Source organism: Microtus pennsylvanicus, chromosome 8 (genome assembly GCF_037038515.1).
Source record: "Microtus pennsylvanicus isolate mMicPen1 chromosome 8, mMicPen1.hap1, whole genome shotgun sequence".
NCBI lineage: Eukaryota > Metazoa > Chordata > Mammalia > Rodentia > Cricetidae > Microtus > Microtus pennsylvanicus.
The window spans coordinates 66,557,164-66,574,611 of NC_134586.1; the positions used below are offsets into that span (position 1 = coordinate 66,557,164).

At 36.2% G+C, this 17,448-nt stretch overlaps 1 pseudogene; it reads left to right on the forward strand.

Moving 5' to 3' along the window:
• Positions 1-13,247: 13,247 nt before the first annotated feature.
• Positions 13,248-13,959, forward strand: LOC142855560 (peptidyl-prolyl cis-trans isomerase A pseudogene; annotated as a pseudogene).
• Positions 13,960-17,448: the final 3,489 nt, after the last annotated feature.

Genomic DNA, 17,448 nt, shown 5'->3' on the forward strand with positions numbered 1-17,448 from the left:
GGAAAGAGAAAAGGACCTGTTGGAGTAGGATAGCTAACTATAGAAGACAAACTGGCAAGCCCTGAGTTCAATTAGAGACTCTTCCTCAATGGGTAAGGTGGAGAGTGGTCAAAAAAGACTCCACATGTCAAACCTGGTCATCCACATGTACAGACACACACGGGGATCTGTATTGCTCACACATCTCTCCTCACACAGATCTGAGCATGGATACACACATGCACATACATCATGCACACATATACATAAGAAAAAAAGTACTTAAATGGATTTTCTATTTTCTTTCTATCAATGGGATTTTGATTGCTTCATTTTCGTTGGATTTATTGGAAAATTTGCATACTTCTTCCACTAATGACATTTTGTACCACATCTAGAAGCATCCTTGAAATTATAAAATGGTTTCATGTTCTTTTGTTTTGTAAAATTTACTTGTTTTCACTTAAGTATGTTTAATTACATCATGTGAGTGAAGATGCTTTGGATGATTTGTGGAGGATATCAGACTTCCTGGAGTCGGGTTTGCCTGAGTCTGTGAGAAGCCAGATCCGGGTGCTGAAAATTTAATTTAGGTCTGCTGTAAGAGCAGCAAGCACTCTTAACTGCTGACTTACTCTTAACTCCAGTTTTCCTATGTATTAATCCTATACTTAGATGGTTTTTATGACATAAATAACCCTTATGAATGTATCCACAACTGAAATTAATATCACAATCTTCACCATTTTATGTTCATTTTCTGATGCACAGTGATTGTCCTTGTTACAGACTATCAGAACTTGGATATTCTTTAGAAAACAGCTTGCCATTCCTTAGCTAGGTACAGTCATGCCAGTGAATTTGCCCAGTTAGTACATAAGCATTCCACACCTCGTGCTTGCCATACATGTTAATGTCAAATTTATGATTCAATACGTTTATGAAGAAGACACTATTTTTTAGTAATCACTTCCATAGTACTACATGTTCTTAGAGTCAGGAACTTTGCTTTATTCATTTTTAATGCAGTGCAAGTCCACAAAGATTACAAGCACTCGAATCTCACCAACTGAATAAATGGGGAGACATATCTTTTTACATAACACAGGCTACCCTCTTCTTGAAAACAGAATTCTTGTGTTTCTAGACAACATAGCACAGATAAGATGAAGTTTTGATTTTAGACCAGTCTTTTCAAAATTCTAAACAGCTCATCTGTCTGACACTTTCATTTTTCAAATCTTTTGCAAAACTACACTATCTTCCTGTATATCATTTTTTACCTTTATGTAATTTCATCTTAGGTTGATTGAGTTCCTAAGCATCTTTCCTTTCTTACTTTCAAGCTGAAATTATTTGTGCATTTGATCAATATGGCTCTCAGCAGATGAGATTATTATTTTTAAACTCTGCTGGCCTTTGTGCAGTAATCACAGTCAGTAAATGAAAGAGATGTATGATTTTAAATGCATTTTCTGAATTGAAGTCAATTCATCTACATATTTGAAAGAGTATAATTACTCCACAACTCATAGATTTAGAAACATAACAGCTTTTGAATATATGTGTTTTTAAGGTGTGTTTAAGTTCATATGTGTACAGGCATTTTATATATACATTGAGAGAGAGAGAGAAAGAGAGAGAAAGAGAGAGAGAGAGAGAGAGAGAGAGAGAGAGAGAGAGAGAGAGAGAGAGAGAGAGAGAGAGAGAGAGAGAGAGAGAAGCTATCAGCGTTTGGTAATGTTCGTCAGGTTCTCAGGAGTTCTATGCCTTATTTAAGAGTCAGGGTATCCAGGGTATCTTACTGGCCTAGAACTTTGGCTAGGTTAGCTGGCTAGAATGCCGTAGTGGTGTATTTGTCTCTGCTCCCTAGTGATGGGTCTCTGATATACACTACTATACTGTGCTGTTTATTGGGTTCTGGAATCAACCTCAGGTCCTCAGCCTTGTACAGTAAGAACTTACCTTTTACTTCAAATGTGTTATATGTATATCCTAAATCTATACAATCACCTTCACCCTCCTCTCCTACCTGCGGAGCTGTGAAAAGTAATTATGAATCACTGACCTCACGGTGCACTGCAGGGTAAGTCATCTAGATCTGGAATCTTTCTGGATTCTTAGTCCTTTACTGTGTCTGTCTAACTGGTCTCTCTTTTGATATCAGTCTCTGCTGGCAGTGGGTTCGTGGTATTCTCTATAGCATGGAGGCTCTGGGATGAGTTTCAACAAAAGTCAGTGGTTGTTCTGCTGTGTGTTGATTGGATAACTGTATTAATACAACCTGTTCCTTCTAGTTTTAATAACAGGATAATAGTGTCCAAATGATGCATTAAGAAATTTTCACCTATTTGTGTTAATCTAGGCCCAATACATATGTCAGATCCTTTTGGCTTCCATGTCTTCTTGTCACTTTCTTGTACATGGGGCATGCGTTCAGGCTATCTATGGGGGTTGTTGAACCTGAAATACTGAGAGAGTCCAAAAATTAGGCCACAGACTTTATCAAGTACTTTCTGTCCCAGGATTAACTAAGTGGGTGTAGCCTGGAGGCACTCAGCTACCTAGGCACTCAGCCTTAGGTATGTGTTTTATTCCAAATTAAAAAGAAAAACATACCCTCTCTTCCTGTAGTTCTACCATGAAAGTGAAAAATAGAAGAAACAAAGAAAATTAGTGGCTGCATCTGTCTCTTGCCTTTATGGCAGTCTCCTAAAACTCAAACCTAATCTGCTCTATTTGTATTCTTCTAAAAGACCTCAATTCCATGAATAACATTATAAAGCTTCGTAGCTCTGGTTACTGGTTGGCTAAAATATTAGAAACTACTGTTTATCTTTAAGAAAGAACTCTCAAGATGACATCAGGTCTATGTAGGCTCCTACAAGAAGGGTTTGAAATAATTGGGCAAAATTTCATTCTACATGGTGTCAAAGATGCTCTGATACCATTTAGTAAGGAGCTCTATGGCACAAATGTATAGTTGATCTTCTAACAGTTGTACCAACTGCAATCCATAAAGTGCGGATTCTATCCCTCGGAGGATGAAGATGCCTCCACACTGGTGGGGGCTGAGAGCTGGGAAAGTACAAACAACTCTCTGGTGTCAGATCACTCCTTCAACCTTGTTGAAATAGAGCCTTGTTTATTCCTTCCTTTCCTGTATTTTCCTCCCTCCCTGCCAATCGAGTGCTGAATTAAAGCTGGTTGTCACTACATCTGCTTTTTTTTTTTTTTTGACTTGATTCCAGAGTTCGCTTTATCAGGTTTGAACTTCAATACTTTTACGCAGCATCCTCTTCTCACCCATGACTTTTCTATTCTGTAGCTGTGCAGAGTAGTATAATATCTAGCTCTAGTTAATCCTTCATTTCTTGCTTATGGACAGATTTTCTCATACTCATGTCTCTGTCAGAGTCCACTTTCTGTGGATATATAAGGATAATCTATAAGAACAATTTGGCTTTATGAATAGGAATAGTAAAAAGGACACAACATTGAACAGGTGAAAGGTTAAAACAATCTCATATTTTTAATAGTATTTTCACATTCTCCCAAGATAATAACATAATCTCTGCTTTGCTTCAGTCAAAAATTGGGTAATCACAGCAGGCAGTCAGGTAGCAGCATTTACTGAGGACAAACAGAACTTCAATCTGTAATATTAGTTTGGATTTCTGTTGATTTCAGAAATATTTGGGTACACTAATGTAGAGACAAATAGTAAACAAAAATAATAATTCAAGCACCATGATTCTAACAAGTGTATATTTGGCTTGTTGGGAACACTGAAGATCACTATATAAAACAAGTATGTGTCTGAAAATCTGTGCTCTGATAGTCTGGGAAATATATAGCACTTTGTATAGAAAATAGACACTCCCAACTTCTGCAGGTTAATGTCTCAAGATGAAAGATTCTAAAATGTTAGCAAGCCACAGAGAAGGATGGATGCATACACAGGACACAAATTTATAAAGAAACTATAACAGAGTGAAGATTGATACAAATCTGGTCATACTGCAAACCAACATGTAGAATACAATATAAATAACTAAATCCTTAAGAAACTGTATTTCTTTAATTTTTTAAGTTACCATATGAAACAACAGGTTTCATTTTTATATACCATATATGAAAGTTTGTTCTAATTGCTCCTCCCACCCACATATCCACCATGGTCCTCTTCTGCTAGTCCTTATCCCCTCTCTACTTTTATGTCACATCTATTCCATTAAGCTTTCAAATCTCAATTTCCTTTGCCCCCCCCCCAGTCTATACTCTTTCACAGCACACACACACATATACATGTAATACAACACACACACACACACTCAAACTACATACATACCAAATAGCACACACACACATACATTCAATGCAACACCACACAGCACATGCACACACAAGCATACACACACACACACACACACACACACACACACACACACACACACTTTTAAACCCAGCTGGAACACTATCACTGGAACAGAAACATGGTTTTGTGTCTTTTTCTAGCTTATTTTTGAAAAGATCATCTCCATTTCCATTCACTTTCTTGAAAATGTCATGATTTCATTTTTCTTTGTGGAAGGATAAAGTCTCAATATCTATAGGATTCTTACTTTCTATCCATTTAATTCTTTGTGTCCAAAGTATTTTCATTTTTTCTATTGTGACTAGTGCAGTAATATAAACAGGTGTGCAAGTGCCTCTATGGTATGCTGACTTCGAATACTTTGAGTATACGCCCAAGCATGGAATAGCTGAGTCTAACAGCATTTATATTTTTTTTAGATTTGGGGTTAACCACCATAGTAACTTCTGTAGCAGCTGCATCAGTTTGCATTCCATCCCTTTTCCCTGAATCTTCGCTATTTTTTGTTGTTGTTTTTTGCACTGAAGAAGGGACTTCATGGGATGACATGGAATCTTAAAGCAGTTTGTATTTGTTTTTCTTTGTATCTGACTTTGGTACTCGCCTTAGCTAGGGGTACTAGTGCTGTGATAGAATGCCCTGGCCAAAAGCAACGTGGTTTATTTGGCTTACAGGTCCATATAACAGTTCATCACCAAAAGCAGTTAGGACAGGAAATCATGCAGTTCAGGAACCTGGAGACAAAAGATGATTCAGAGACCAGATGAGGGGCCGGGAGGGGGTACCATTTACTGGTTTGCTCTCAATGACTTGCTCATCATTGAGATTTCTATAAGAAATTGCCTGTTTTCATATAGAACCCAGGACCACTAGCCAAGGGATGGTACGATTCACAATGAAATCGGCCCTGCCCCATCAATAGCTAATTTTAAAAATGCCTTACAGGTATGCCTACAACCAGGCCTTTTCTCAGTTGAGGTTCCCTCCTTTAAGGTAATTCTGGTTTGTGTCAAATTGACATAAATGCATCCAACACAATACTGTACTCTTTCTTACAAATGTTAAATTGTGCTTTATTTGAAAATGGTCTTCTCAGTTCAGTAATCCGTTATTAAATTGATGATTACCTTTGATATTACCAGTGTAAGTCTTATTGTCACATTTGCCAAAAATTAGGTAGTTATAGTTATGTGGATTTTTCGCAATTCATTGTTATGAAAATTTCTTTTAGATTCTAAGAGAATGGCACCATTGCTGGACATCACAGTCAAGTTAATAATACAACTTTAGGTCACTTAGGATTTAAGACTGATAACCGTATTATGGGTTCAGCCTATTTGTTTAACCTACCATGGAAGGAAACATTTAACAACCAACCTTACTTTTCTTGGATTCCTGATATAACCAGCATTTAGAACCCAAGCTAATTAATAGCTTAACTCTTAAAATATATATTCTTCCATGTGTGTTTGCTATGTTAATAATCTGATGGAAAGAGAAGACAGAATGAAAGTAAGCTCATAAACTAAATATCCACCATGACATTTGCAAGTATGGTAATTGCTTGAAATTATTTGTTTATTTATTATCCTGGTCAGCTTAAGTCATTGAAGTTTCTTCCCCTATAAAATTTGATTAAAAATTTCTGATACTGTCCCTGATTCCTTCCTGCTGTAATGCTCTTTTGTGATATTAAATATTCAATAAATACAGAACAAAAGTAACTTTGTTAGGTGCAGATTCACAAGACAGCATTAAGAGAGGCACACATTCGCACATCCAGTCTTATGAAAGGCAAATTACAGACAGTCCAGCAACCACAAGTTACAGGCAGATGTAAGACACAGGGAGAAAAGTGGAGAATTAAAATTTGGCCTCATTCTTGTTCAAGTTATTGCAAATGTAAGTGCTTTGATTAATTTCCTTAGTGAGGCAAGGGCACATTTTGGTGCCTCTAGGGCTATCTTTAATGCATTTAGTCTATGTGTGGATTTATTTTGTTTGCTTTATTTGATTGTGTTGACCTATATGTCTATTTTTGTGTAGTGTCATGCTGCTTTTCTTATCTTGGTTCTGTAATATTTGAGATTTAGTAGTATGATACTTCCAGTATTGAATTTTTCACCTTGAATTACTTTAGATTGTTGAGGTCTTTTATTCTTCCATATTAAAGACTGTTTCTTTTCTTTTTATGTCAATAATTTAATTGAAATTTTAATATGAATTTTATTAAGTCTATAAATAACCTTTGTAATATAGTCATATTTTAAAAAAATTCTTGATTTGAAATTTAGTGTACTTGATTGCTTTGCCAGAATAGATATTGTGCACCACATACATACATGTCTGGTATTTGAAAAGGGCAGAAGAGTGTGTCAGATCTTCAGGAATTGAAATGAAATTATAGATGATTGAAAGTTACTATGTGAGGGCTGCTTATCAAAACTATGTTCTCTTGGAGAGCAGTAAGTGTTCTTAAGCACGAGCCAAGTGTCTAACCTCGGTAGTCATAGCTCAATATATATTTTACTGAAGCAAGAGCATTGAAAGACTTCCCATCTCCAGTTACTTCTTTGTGTCTCAGTTGTTTGTTTGGTTAGGTTTCCTTGATCAGAATTATCTCTAGGTAAATTTTTAAGCAATGGTTACTAGAATATTTTTCTTTATTTCTTCCCAAGTTTACTATTGGGACTAGAATGATTTTAGCTTCTATATGGTGATTTTATATCCTGCTATGTTGTGAACTGTTCAAAAGTCCTAAGGCTGTTATGAGTGAATTATTGGAAACTTATTATGTCTACATTTAGGAATCCTTAAGAGGTGTCATATTTGTATCCCTTTTATTTCTTTGTGTTTCTCATTGTTTTGTCTAAGGACTACACTAACTACAAATAGCAAGAGTAGACACACATGTCTCATTCCTAATTTTGGATAAAATATCTTCATTGATATTCCCATGTAGATAATATCAACATGCTATATGTTTCTGTTATGTAACTTTTATTATATTGGAATATAAGCATATTTTTAATATATAAGTATATTATATACTTATATTGTATATCCTTCTATTTTTCCTTTTTTCAGGGTTCATATCTGGAAGAGATATTGAGCATTGTTGAAGACATTTTTTGTATTTATTAATAGAATTATCAGATATCCATCCTTTAGTCTTTTCATGTGGTCTATCATAATTACTGACATTACTAAAGTCCAAATTTTCATCTCTAGATTAAGATTGACTTTAGCATGGTACATGATTGTCTTGATATGATTTTAAGATGATGTGAAGGAAGGAAATTTAATGAGTATACTTACATCTATGTTCATTACAAATATTTTTATAGTTTTCTTCTGTTTTATTTTATTCTTTCATTATCAGGTTTGGTGTCAAAGTAAAACCACTCTTTTAGAATGATTTTAGTATTTCCCCCTCTTTCAGTTTATGTTAGAGCAGTAAACAATAATAATATTTCTATAAAATAAAACTTCCATGAATTTTATCAGCCTTTAGCACTGAATTCATTGAGTCCTAGATAGATCTTTGTGGGAGTGTGTGTGAGAGTGTGTGAATACACATATGCATGTTTTCTTTGCTTATGAGAAAGGTTCATATGTCCTATAAAGACCTGTGTTCATCTCTATCTCTGTCAACAAGAATGAAATTGAACTACTCCTGGGATTAGAAGAATTCACTATAATACTTCTTTACATTCAGGGCTGCTAATCAAACACAGGACATTGTATAGTCTGTGTAAGTCCTTTACCACCTCTTGTCCCAATAGTTTCACTTTCTAGAGTGAAGGCAATATATATAGACTATAATTTTTGACATATTTTATATCTTTAAAACAAGGGGTATCTCTGCACATACATCACTGGCATACATCACGAATCTCAAACACACAACTTTACACACACACAATTAAAAATAAATAAAGCTAAGTTGTTATTTTGTCATCAAGAAAAAACATTATTGTTTATGTGTAGCATTAATTTCAGTTTTCCAATCATCATAATTAATGGGCAGCAGTCCTTCTACTGTTTTTAGAATCACCAAAACTATTAAGTATGCCTTCAAATATATCAACATCTGTAAAAGGTAGGCATGTGTCAGTATATACTATTGCACATGCCACTGGAATTGTTGTTGATAACCATCATGTATTACAAAGTAAAGAAAGTCTTAAAACAGATGTATCAAATAGAAGTATTCTATTAATTTCCCTTACAGGAACTCAAAAAAATTCTAAAAATAAAAGACAATCCTTTTCACACAGAACACTTTAAACTCATGAAAAATGGTATTCGTTTAAGACTTCAGATTCTAGGTATCAAATTACTAATCAGAACATGCAATATGTAAATATTGAAGTACTGGGTAAGTTTATGATATATGACATTTTCAGGACTTGAAAATAATGTAAGGTAAAACTCAGTGAAGTATAGTTATCAAATCACTATGATGGCTTCCCTGGTACTTGACCAACCTTAGTCTTCAGGGCTGATATAAAGCTAGATAATAGTCAAAGAAGAGCTCTACTCTCTAAAGACATTAAATAGTGGACAATGAGGAATATTCTTTCCCTATTGTTTTTTCTTCTCAGATCATTTTTATTCTTGTAAGCTTTGTACACTATCAGAAAACAGCTATTTAGAGGTTGCATCACATACAAGATGAATTCACCCCTAGGTTTAGGAAGAAGAAAATTGGAATCCATGTCAATTAAAATTTGTGGGCCTTAGGGGGAAAACTAAAGAGTCAGAGAATAGGACTAGAGAAAAGTGAAGCACTCATGATAGTTGACCTTTAGTGTGAATTCACACCTTGATTTATTATCAAATTTTGAGAAGGTGAGAGACATGGAAAGCAACCATAAATCTGGCTTACAAACCTAAGAGAAATAAAATGGAACACAGGGACTTGACAAGGAACATCATGCTTGGTCAGTGTACCTGACAAGTTACAGCTGAAGAGTAGTAAACCTACAAGCAGTCACAGATTCTTCATCTTGAATTGGGGTGCAGGTCCAAGACTTTAAAGGCTATAACTGCTGATTGGACCAACTATTTCATAACCATGTCTTCATCTTGCCCTCGGGGCCACTCTCTGCTTTCTTCAGAGAGCTGATCTGCCAACCATGGGCTGCCATGTTTGGTGAAATGGAGATGAATGCAATAAAGTAATCCCACACTAGCTCAGAATTGAATATAATAAAGGATTCTTTATTTAGTGGTAGACTCACAGATAAACAGTACTCTGCACAAGTAGGGAACAGGAACCAAATTCAGCAGCTGAGGGAGAGAGAGAGACCATGCAAGCTTTATATCTGCATTCATAGTACAGGAGACCATGCCCAAGGGGGCTGGTATCTTACAGGACATTGGCTGAAGGAGTTCCCACAGCAGTGAAGTAGGAATAGAGGCGACGCACCATAATTCACGTAGAAAGTGCTAGGAATGCTGAATCAAAAATATAACAACCATAAACTAAGAGAAAATACAAGGCCATGTAAAAGGCACAGAAATTACAAAGGATTTGAAATTATTGGACACTGACTTTCAGTAAACTCTCCCTCTTGTTGTTCAGATGAGGGTCGATTATAGCACAGGAGTGACACAGTTCCTTAAAGGAGTTAAGTAAGCTCACACCTAAATCTCGGTATTCTGACCCTGACTAGAAGTCAAAAAAATCAATATCTATCAAAAGCACTGAACCTAAACCTTCTGTTATTGGAACTATATCACTAAGTTTAGATTGGCCAATTTTTAATTTCTATCCATTTAATTCACATCCTTAATCACTATACTTACATATGGTCTATACATTTTGTCTGCATTATCTGAAAGATCATTCTATCACTGTTAGCATTAAGAGAGGGAAATGAGATGATATGTAAAAGAGGTATAAGATATCATATAATGGTACCATCAATACTTCTCCATACATTTTCATATGCAATTATATTCTTTAATAATCCTGATATCTCTGTGAAATTTGGTATATTTATTTCTTAAACTTATGATTCATTTTCATATTATATGTATCTAAAACACATATTCTTTATCGAAGTAGTTTTTAAAAGAACCTTATATATAAATTTGGTATAAAATAATATCAAATAACGAAAAAATTGACAATAATTTGTGAATTCTACAAGCTTATTATTTAGTACTTATTCTTGAATCAAAAGTTCTTTTAAATACATGAAAACAGATTCCTTAGGAATTATTATTGCAATGTAGTTGTCCCAGAATGGAAGGATTAGTCTAAGAACAGAAAAATTTTTTTTATTGAAGTGGGGGAAGTTGAAATAAATTTAACAGACTCATGTGAACATCAAAGCACAGTCTATAGGTCATTAGAAATAGTTAAGTCTTGTACGTATTTTTCTAAGTAATGTAAAAACTCAGCAAAAGTGTGATGCAGCGGACCCTTCTAGAAAACATATAGTGTCTATATGCCTACCTCCAATCCAGAAATAAAACACCAAAGTGAATTTGATCCCTACAAAGGAAAACATATTTTTAAATGTTTCCTTTTAATTGTTGTATACATGTACATGAATGTGTATGTGCATGTTCACAAATGTATGTGTGTGTGTTGTGTGTGTGTGTGTCTGCCTGTTTGGTGTATGTGTAAATATAGGTACTCATGTATACATAAAAATAGGACATCAGTTTTCTGGGAGTTAGAGCTAGAGGTAATGTGAACTGACAAAAGTGGGTGTTGAGAAACAAACTCTGGTCTTAACTACTGACCCATATCTTTAGCCCCAGGTAATATAAACATTTAAAAATATTTAATCATCAAGATTCATTAGAAAAATATAAGAAAAAATAGCTAAGATCAAATTAAACTTAATAGGTTAGAATATTTGGGTTACAATCGTTAGACAAAAGTGTTTTCTAGTTAATTGCCACATATGGTTGAGTATCCTATGGATTCTAAAACAGTCTAATTGGCTAGAGTTTTGGGGTAGTTTTATTTTTATCACTTAAGAAATTTGTTATGATTCCTACCAGAAGCAACGACAACAAGATAACAGCATAATATTTTTAAGAGACTATTCTGCTCATGTGTGCTTATTTCTCATTTTCTAGAAAATTCCTGGCTCAGTTATTTAATTAACAGATATTCTAGTATCATGAGTTAACTATATTTAATCATGAAAAACAAAATAATAATTCTTGCAATGGACAGAAGAGGGCATATAAGGGATGGATAACAGAAAATGTAAAGCACAAATTTTGTCTTTTCAGTGATAATCTAGGAAGGGAAATACTTGTAGACTAATTCTCTGCTTTTATAGTACCTATAACTGGAGACAATAAGTACAAGTTTCTTTGGATCTGGCCTCAGTACTCTTATTTTATTTCTTGGTAGAAAATTTAGAAGAGAGACTATCATATGTAGCCAGGCGGCAATGCATGAGGAATGTTGGTTTGTTCAAAAATATATGTTTATAAACCTATTTTTTTTCTGGAAGATTCTATAGCACCTGGGATTGTACAGCTTTTGAATACTCTCCGGTATTCCAAATAAAGAACAACTTGGGATTTTTGCCTCAGAAATAAAAGCCAGAATTTGGGCAAGTATTAGATGTGTTGTGTATTATGCTTCACTGTTGCCATGTATTATGTTTATGAAGACATAATAAATAGTCATAATAGTAAAAGGGTAGTTGGAGTAAAATAAAGTGGTCCATCAAGTGCTCATCCTAAGTTTATTACTGCAATGGACTTTGGGTTATAATTACCAATAGAGGAGAGAATAACTATAAGTTATTTTTATGTAAAAAGCATATTATTCTAAGCCAACATAATAACAGAGTTTTTATGAACCACAATAATTGCACTGAAGAATCACAGGAGTGCATTCTCCTGAAAGAGGAAGGTAGGTGGTGATAAGCTAGTATAGAATTTTACAGGCACAATGAACAATAATAATTGTCCTGGCAAAATAATAAAGCACATTAACTTTTGTTGCAATGCATGAGAGAGATTAAATTATGAAATTGAAAATACTTATTAAGTAATAAGAAGCTTTATATCACTTTTAATGTCTATATTTTGAAATGTCATGTTTTCACTGAAATTCTTATTTTCAATATATTTTTATTATCCTACTTGGTAGTACATTGGAAATGGTTTGTTATAATGCTACTTTTCGGTAATACTTCAGTGAATTAACTTGGGAGAAAATAATGGCTTTATATATCTATTTAAATATTCTCTTTATAGAGTTCTCATTAGGATTTGATCTGAAGGCACTCTGATTTTATCACTGAATCTGATTTTACCTTTAGAAATTTAGTTGAATGTTGCCACTGTGTAATGTCTTGTAATAAATAACACTGATAATAAGTACATTATATGAATTCACATTGGAAGGAAATGACAAAGTTTTTAAAATAAACTCGTTGTCAAACTTAAAGCACACATCATACACACACACTCACACACAAGGATGTGTGTATGTATGAAAATCATGATTTGGTGTCCTAATTGCCATAATTCAAAACCAAAAGGTTACAAATTTAAATAAAGCTATATAAATTCTGAAATACAGTTATATAAAAATGAACAATATAGGCTTGAAGTAGAATGACCAACGTCAGGTACTTAGATATAGCCACTTGAATATAATATGTATGTACTGTCGGGACGGAGAATACAGAGTGGCATGAATTTGAAGCAAGGGGATCCCAATTTTATTGTGACAAAGTTTAAGGCTACCTCATACTCTCTAGATCCTGCAACCAAAACCTATCAACTAAGCAAAAATTAAAGAGAGAGAGAGAGAAAAAAAAAAACCCAAAGTTTTCTGGTGAATATTGAGCTTTGAAAATAGAAATAAACCCCGCTTTCCAGACGCCGCTGTCCCCCTCACCACTTGCTGCAGCCATGGTCAACCCCACCTTGTTCTTCGACATCGCGGCCGATGGCGAGCCCTTGGGCCGCGTCTCCTTCGAGCTGTTTGCAGACAAAGTTCCAAAGACATCAGAAAACTTTCGTGCTCTGAGCACTGGTGAGAAAGGATTTGGATATAAGGGTTCTTCCTTTCACAGGATTATTCCAGGATTCATGTGCCAGGGTGGTGACTTCACATGCCATAATGGCACTGGCGGCAGATCCATCTACGGAGAAAAATTTGAGGATGAGAACTTCATCCTGAAGCATACAGGTCCTGGCATCTTGTCCATGGCAAATGCTGGACCAAACACAAACGGTTCCCAGTTGGTATCTGCACCACCAAGACTGAGTGGCCGGATGGCAAACATGTGGTCTTTGGGAAGGTGAAAGACGGCATGAACATTGTGGAAGCCATGGAGCGTTTTGGGTCCAGGAATGGCAAGACCAGCAAGAAGATCACTATTTCCGACTGTGGACAACTCTAATTCTTTTGATTTGCGGGCTTCTTACCCACCAGACCATTCCTTCTGTAGCTCAGGAGAGCACCCCAGCCCCATCTGCTTGCAGTACCCTGTAATCTCTGCTCTCACTGAAGTTCTTTGGGTTCCATATTTTCCTCATTCCCCTTCAAGTCTAGCTGGATTGCAGAGTTAAGTTTATGATTATGAATAAACACTAAGTAAGAAAAAAAAGAAAATAGAAATAAAAATAGAAATTTATTTTGCATAACTATAAGAATATTTCCCTGACAGACATTTGGAAACTCGCCATGATAAGAAATGGAAAGCTAGCACTACTTAGGTATTCAGCACGACACTGCTCTAAGCTCATGACTGAAAAGAAAAGAGATAGTGGAATTGCCAGAAAAATATTCTACAAGGCTACTTTTAAAAATGTTCACTGTCCACACAGAGGACTCAGTTGTGTCCATGATGAAGCAAGAAAATCACTTCAGAATGAAGAAAGAAGGTTGAAAATGAGACCAAAAAGATCAGCCACATGGATGAGAAATTCCAAAACACTAATGACTGGTTGACCAAGGAAACTGCTTCTGAAAAACAATGAGAAAGGCTGGATGGTGATGTGCAAGTCAGTCAAATGGAAAATGCATTTTGAAGCATCATCAGTAGATGAGATTAGAAAGTTAAATTATTCCTATTTGTAGATGGAACAATGCTGTACTTGGAAGATTTATTGATACCCACAGAATACTGTTAGATCTGACTGGAATGTCTGAAACATGACAGAAGATTTAAAAATTATTTATTATTTATACCAGTATAAACTTTTGAAAAAGATAGAAAAATAAAATTTCTTAGCAATGGATTAAATAACAAAAGACCTTATTATATATGACTGTGTGTTAAGGTAAACCATATTCTTAGCTACAGTCATTGTAAGTAAACATCAGCCCATGATCTTAAGATTCTTTTTTTTTGGGGGGGGGGTAGGGGGGAGTTTTTGCCTAACTTATCTGAAGTTCAATAACAAGTTTATTTATTTTTATTTTTTTCAATTCATTATCTTAACTATTTTTTTGCTTTATAAATAATATTCGAAATGTCCACCTCCTCACATTTCCCTCCCACTCCCTCACTCATCATTCCCCCTCCCCCTCCAGTCCTAAGAGAGGGCAGGGTACCCTGCCCTGTGGGAAGTCCAAGGCCCAATCCCCTTCATCCAGGCCTAGGAGGGTGTGCATCCAAACAGACTAGGGTCCCAAAAAGCCAGTACATGCAGTAGAATCAAATCCCAGTGCCATTATCATTGGCTTATCAGCCAGCCCTCATTGTCAGCCACATTCAGAGAGTCCAGTTTGATCACATGCTCATTCAGTCCCAGTCCACCTGACCTTGGTGAGCTCCCCTTAGATCAGTCACACCATCACCCCTTGCAGTCCTGACTTCCTTGCTCATCTTCTCCCTCTTTCTGCTCTTCAACTGGACCTTGGGAGCTCAGTCCAGTACGCCAATGTGGGTCTCTGTCTCTATCTCCAGCCATCACTGGATGAAGGTTCTATGGTAATATTCAAGATAGTCATCAGTAAATACTTTTATTGTATGATAGGGCATCTCTTGGGTATATTCCCAAGAGTGGTATTGCTGGGTCCAGGAGTAGGTTGATCCCGAATTTCCTGAGAAACCGCCACACTGCTTTTCAAAGTGATTGCACAAGTTTGCATTCCCACCAGCAATGGATAAGTGTACCCCTTTCTCCACAACCTCTCCAGAAAAGGCTATCATTGGTGTTTTTTATTTTAGCAATTCTGACAGGTGTAAGATGGTATCTTAAAGTTGTCTTTATTTGCATTTCCCTGATCACTAAGGAAGTTGAGCATGATCTTAAGTGTCTTTTGGCTATTTGAACTACTTCTGTTGAGAATTCTCTGTTCAGCCAAGAGATGCCCTATCATACAAGAAAAGTATTTGCTCAACTATGTTCATAGCAGCATTATTTGTAATAGCCAGAACCTGGAAACAACCTAGATGCCCTTCAATGGAAGAATGGATGAAGAAAATATGGAATATATACATATTAGAGTACTACTCAGCAATAAAAAACAAGAACTTCTTGAATTTTGCATACAAATGGACGGAAATAGAAAACACTATCCTGAGTGAGGTAAGCCAAACCCAAAAAGAGGAACATGGGATGTACTCACTCATATTTGGTTTCTAGTCATAAATAAAGGATATTGAGCCTATAATTCGTGATCCTAGAGAAGCTAAATAAGAAGGTGAACCCAAAGAAAAACATATAGGCATACTCCTGAATATTAACCTTCATCAGGCGATGAAAGGAGACTGAGACAGAGACCCACATTGGAGCACCGGACAAAAATCTCAAGGTCCAAATCAGGAGCAGATGGAGAGAGCACGAGCAAGGAACTCAGGACCGCAAGGGGTGCACCCACACACTGAGACAATGGGGCTGATCTATTGGGAACTCACCAAGGCCAGCTGGCCTGGGTCTGAAAAAGCAAGGGATAAAACCGGATTGCTGAACAAAGCGGGCAATGAGGACTACTGAGAACTCAAGAACAATGGTAATGGGTTTTTGATCCTACTGCACGTACTGGCTTTGTGGGAATCTAGGCAGTTTGGATGCTCACCTTACTAGACCTGGATGGAGGTGGGTGGTCCTTGGACTTCCCACAGGGCAGGGAACCCTGATTGCTCTTTGGGCTGAAGAGGGAGAGGGACTTGACCGGGGGAGGGGGAGGGAAATAGGAGGCGGTGTTGGGGAGGAGGCAGAAATATTTAATAAATAATTTTAAAAAAAAGATAGTCATTAATGTGGCTATGGGACAAGGCCAGTTCAGGCACCCTCTCCTGTACTGCCCAAGGACCTAGCTTGGGACATCTCCTTGGACACTTGGGAACCCCTCTAGAGCCAGGTCTCTTGCCAACCCTAAAATGGCTCGCTTAATTAAGATATCTTCTTCCCTGCTCCCATATCTGCCCTTCCTCATCAACTATCCCACTCTCCCAAGCTCTCCCCAATCTTTCCCTTCTCCCTCTCTCTTCACCTCTCCCCTTCCTGTCAACTTGTCCCCACCCCCATTCTCCCAACTTTTGCCTGGCGATTTTGTGTGCTTCCAATTTCCAGAAAGATCTATATATGTTTTTCTTTGGGTTTGCCTTATTGTTTAACTTCTGTAGGATCACGAATTATACAAATTGATTATATTGCTATAGTTATATTGTCAACTTTACAGGATCTATAATCACCTTGGAGACAAGAATTTAATGATGGTATATTTAATACCATCAGGTATTAGATATAGATTCTTTGATAACAATTCTGATTGAGGGGGAAAGCCATTTCAGACACTCTCTCCACTAATGTTATGAATCTTAGTTGGGATCATCCTTGTCAATTCCTGAGAATTTCTCTAACACCATGTTTCTCCCTAACTCCATGGAGTTAAAGGCTTCCTCTGTCTGGATATCTTTCTAATTGCTCTCCCCATCTGTACCTCTCCCAACTTGGTCTTCTTGATCCCTCATGTTCCCATTCTCCATTACTTTCCTTCTATCCCCCTCTCCCAGTTTACTCAGGAGATCTTAACTATTTCCTTCCTGGGGTCTTCTATAAGTGTCACTGTTAGGGTACCCCTTTTACCTAGCTTCTCTGGAGCTATAGATTGTTACCTAGTTATCCTTTATTTTACA